Raw genomic sequence first — 5288 nt, 5'->3', positions numbered from 1 at the left:
TAAAGTAGCCACAGGAAACTAACAGGGCCATGCAAACACACCTCAAAATACAAGCATTGCAGAACTTCAAAGTTGGAATCCAGTTAGCCTGACAAAAAGAAAAATGATGTCTAATTTCCACTCTCTATACTTTTAAGGAGATATGGCTAGTAAGAAAAACAACACAAAATAATTAAACCTCTCCTATTAGATATTTATCTTACAAGTAACCTTCTAGGGAAAACCCTGGTATGAACAAATCCAAGCATTATGAACTTGATCAATGACATCGAATCCTTGTTGAGTTCATTTTTGGAATCTAGGTAGAACACTGAAGGTGCTAGATGTAAACAGGTACAGTTGTTTGGTTTGCTCTAAATCAGCAGCAGGGAGGCACTGCTCTGACACAAGACAGGTAGGAGAAAAGGTGGGGAAAGCATGCAGGTTTCTTTGTTAGGAATGTGTTCAAAGGAGGGTTGGAGGTTCTCCCACTGATACGACCTTGGTGAGGCTCTTCTCCTCTTTTTGTAGTGACAGCAGAGATGGCTATAAGTCAAACCACCCCAAAAAGGCATTTGTACACCAGCCCATCCACCATGTTCATTAAGCACTTAGGGTGAGCAGAGTTACAGGTGTGCAGTGATGGAGGCTAGAGGTACAGGGACATTTTTGATGTGACTCCAGCTCTCCATGATGGACCCAGTATCCCTTGTGTGGACCAATCAGAAAGCAACTGACTATCTGAGAGCAGCAGAGGACCCAAATCTCCTTGGAGGAATAATTCCCTTTGTCAAGGGTACCCACAGGGGAGCTGCAATCCCACATCCCTGGCACCCTGTGGCTCACGGACATGGGGCCACTTGTCTGTTGCAGGGGTGACAGGTGATCTGTCACTGCTCTGTAAGGCCAGGCGTGGGCTCACCAAGAGATGACCTCACCCCTTATGTTGCCCACCTCCTGGACAATCCGTGACACAGGCCAGCCTTTGGAGGGCGCTTCCTCCTGTCTGTCCCTTGCTGGGGGAGCAGGAAGGCTCCGGATTGCCACCCAGACACAGAAGTCAAGCACAGGGAGTGACATCAGCCTGGGGCATTGATCCCCTTGGTAGATGTCTCGACAAACCTGTACCCATCAGAGACAGGGCCAGGGCCAGGGCACTAGGGGAAACAGCAGTCTCCTCAGCTTTGAATCAGTTATTGATGAGGACTTCATCACAAATGCAGAATTACATTCTGAAATGTTCATTCTTTTCAACACAAAGCTTTAAAGTATTACAATTTGAGTTCCAGTTAAGACATGACTCTGTAGTACCACTGTGGCATAAGGTTCAAGTCCAAAAGGACCCACGGTTTTTTTTTTTTTCTTTAATATTTTATCTTCTATATTGAGATGTAACACTGTACCTTCCATGGTTAGGTGCTCCAGTCTTCAGTGTACCATCCAATAACCTCTTACATATGTCTACAGCCTTGCAACCACCTCCTAGAACAACATCTATGACATTCCCAGGCCCCAGCAGGCTTCCCAACCTTCATTCTCTTTCAATATGAATCCCCAGTCCTAGAGGTAACTGCTATTTCGACTTCTAGTACCATGTGTTACTGAGCTTCAAATGATGGAATCATACAACATGGACTCCTTGAGATCTGCTTTCTTCTGATTAACACTATGTCTGTGAAACATCCTTGCATGGGGCAATAGCTTATTTTTTTCATTGCTATATACTATTCCATTGTGTGCATACACCACAATTTATTTAGTTTATCCTACTGTTGACAGACATTTATCGTTTTATGTTTGGGGTTATAAATAAAGGTGCTAGGACCTTTCTCATACGTGTCTCTTAGTGGCCACAGCCGTCATATCTCTTGAGAACATGACCAGGAATTGCTGGGCCATGGAGATATAAATGTTTAGCTGTAGTAGATACTGCCAAACTGTTTTCCAAAACTGAGCCAATTTCCACTTCAACCATCAGTGTATGAGAGATCCCACTGTTCTCCACCATTGCCAACACTTGTTGTTGTCAGTGGTTTTGATTTTTGCCATTCTAATGGGTGCATAATGGTATCTTACTGTGGGTTTAATTTGCATTTTTCCATTGGCAATTAATGCTAGAGTGTTTTTTCATATGCTTATCAGTCACTTGTATAGCTTCTATTGCAGGGACAAGCAAATCATTTTCTAAGGGGCCTGATAGTAAATATATTTGGCTTTGCAGGTCTTATGGCCTCTGTCCTAACTACTCAGTTTTGCTGCTGTTGAGCAAAAGCAGCTGTGGGCAATGTGTGAATGAATGGGCTAGGCTGTGTTCCACCAAAATTTATTTATAAGAAACAGGCTGGGGCAGGGGGTGGATTTGGCTGCTGGAGACTTGATCGGTGGCCGATGCTATGTTGTAATATGCCTGATTAAGATCAAGACTTCTCAACATTTTAAAATTAGGTTGTCTTTTTAAATTGATTTTTACAAGTTATCTGTAAGTTCTGAATCCATTTTGTATTCTTAATAATTTACAATTTTCTGAAAATTGAAGGAAACCATGGTTGTTATATTGTACCATTCCTATAGCTTTGGCTTTCGTTGTTTCTACCATAGGCCCCTAAGAGATGAGATCACTGTTGTCACAGGAGCTTCCTTCTGATAGGTGGACCCAAGAGGGCTGTCTTCTGCCATTTTCTCCCCAGGGTGACCATGTGGCAGCCCAGCTCAGAAAACTGGGCCTCTGCCTGTATCTCTTGAGGAGTCTTGCTGCCTAGGACAGGTTGGGTAAAAATGGTCCTGACTTGTTGGAATGGACACAGCTTCCAGAAAGAATATAATCTTAGCGTTCACAATGTATATGTCATTGGGAATTTTTTGAATTGAGTGAAATCTTCCAGTCCAAAGATGGTCAAAATTGAAGGAGCTGGTAAGAACTCCTTTTCCATTATTAAACAAATGCTTTTTGGGTTGCACATCAGCTAATAGTGTGATTGAGGAGAAATTGTCTCCTCAATTAGCTGGCTCACCAGCAAAATGATTACTGCTTTACATTGCAAAACTTTTCTTCCTATGTAAGCACCCCAGGGGAGCAAAAGCCATGTGCTACAGCATACCAGGAGCTGTGGTGATCGCTTTGCTTGCTCACTTAAGCAAACATCATCTCATTTTGCAGCAAGGAAATTGAGGCTCAGAGTAGTTAAATAAGATGATCAAGATCAGAGATGAAATAATTGGACAAACCAAAAGTGCTTTAGTCCAAAATCCACGATGTTCCCCATGAGGCCATACTGAGGTTTCTCCTTCATAGGAAAATGGGGCTGGAAGGGCTGTTGTTGGAAAAATGGTTAAGGCCCCTCACTTGATGGATGAACCTCCAGGCCTAGAGGGAGTTTAAGGACTCATTACTCAGGGTTCCCTCAGCAAGCTAGCAGCAAAGCTTGGATGAGAACCTCGATTTCTACATCCAAAGTCTTCATTACCCCTTTTTTTATTTAAATAATTTTGACTTTACTATATCAGCCATCATGTAAGCTAAATAAAAACAACATTTTTTAGTCTTTTTTTTTCCAGTATACCTGGTGTCTATCTATAATAGCAATGAACAATTGAGATGTTTCATTTGTTGAATAAATGAACCATAAGAAAATAAGTAACAAGTAGTTCAATTATATCCTGCAAAGAAGTTTTGATGCTCTTCCTGCCTATCCCTCCCTCTCAAGTCTCTACTTAAGACAGAGAGGGTAGATCCTTTTGTAGTTCATAAGCATGATGCTTGAGTGTTCATGTGCATGTGTGAGATGTGCCTCCCTCAAACCTTGTTACAATGTGGGCACATTATCCATCCAACGTCGAAAAAAAAGACAGAGAGGATCCTTGGATACCCAACACCAGCCAGGACCCAAGTCCAAAAGGAAGTTCATATTATTAGACCTTTTTACCTTGTTCATTAAAAAGAATTGGTAACTATACAATAATTTGTTTCCTTTACAGATACTCTAATTAAAAAGAGACATACTAAAATATAGAAAATTCTGCTTGTTTCATCCTACTTGGCTTTAGAATGCCAATTATCCCTACTTTCAATTTCATCCATTTCCAAATATACAGTTTCTTAGAAATGTAGGGAAGCTGTTCTCTGCCTGTAAACATGAGATTTGTCAATCCTTCTATTGTTTATTATTGCATAATTGCAACGTCACTTCTGAAGAAAGGGCTTTCAGGACCAATAAATTTGGTCATGTCATTTTTTTTCTAGCAGCATTCTGCTTCCTTATGCATTTTCTTATTTCATACCAAGCTTGGTTTATGGGGAGTTTGGGTTAACAGAGCTCTTAAGGGTAATTAGTGTCCAATTAGTGTCCACTTAGGCCAAGGTTTCATGTCTGTGTGAGTTTTTTAACCTCTGGGAAGAATTAAGTAAGTTGGGACTCTGTTTACAAAGCAATGCTGTCTGCCCTGAGCAGTTTATGAGTAATATTCCTAGTTGCTAGATGACCAGACAAAGCAACTCAAAATTTTTTGTTGACCCTTGTGGCTAGTGAAAAGATCAAGACTGACTGTCCAGTAATCTAGATCCTTTCTTTCTGTGCTTGTTCTGTGGGAGTTTCCATAGCCTACCAGTGTCACCAAGAAGCTTCATCCAGACACAAAAGGAAGGTTACAACACTGCTTTTCGGGTGAAACGGTCATGACATTGTCCTTTCCATCATCAGCCCTACTTCAAATGACTAACCTGGAATGAAAGCCTCTCTACTAACATGCATCCATACCTGATTTGTTTCTCCCAATTTTGCATTATAAAAATTTTCAAAAATACAGAAAAGGTAAAATATGAAAGAATAACATAATAAACATTTTTAAATTCACTACTTAGTTTCAACAACTGTTGACATTTTGCTGAGCCATTTGAAAATGAGTTGCACTTTATCTAGTATTTCTGCATGGGTCTCTTGAGAATAAACACATTCCAATACAAGCAAGGTAACATTATGACAGAGGATTTATCCATTTCATTTAGGTTGTTGAAGTTATTGGAACAAAGCAGCTCATAATATTTCCTATGATCCTTTTAAAGTCTATAGGATCTGTAGTGATGCTCCTCTTTTATTCCTAATGTGGTCATGTGTCTTCTTTCTTTTTTTCTGGATAAGTCTAGTGAGAGTTTTATCAATTTTATTGATTTTTTTTTAAAAAAACAACCAGCTGCAGGATTCATTCATGTTACTATTATTATCATTATCATCATCATTATTATATTTTAGTTTTTATTTCATTTATTTTTACTTTTATGTTTATTGTGTCTTCTTTCTATTGAGGGTTTAATT

The 5288-nt window shown here is 39.9% G+C and overlaps 1 non-coding gene across 1 annotated transcript; it reads left to right on the top strand.

Moving 5' to 3' along the window:
- The first annotated feature begins 3708 nt into the window (after window positions 1-3708).
- On the top strand, window positions 3709-3812 carry LOC116274796. The gene has a single exon (XR_004183568.1). It is a non-coding gene; the product is annotated as a small nucleolar RNA U13 (small nucleolar RNA).
- Window positions 3813-5288: the final 1476 nt, after the last annotated feature.

This window comes from Papio anubis, chromosome 4 (genome assembly GCF_008728515.1).
Source record: "Papio anubis isolate 15944 chromosome 4, Panubis1.0, whole genome shotgun sequence".
NCBI lineage: Eukaryota > Metazoa > Chordata > Mammalia > Primates > Cercopithecidae > Papio > Papio anubis.
Note: the sequence above shows the minus strand (reverse complement) of the source record. Positions and strands in the feature narration are given on the sequence as shown.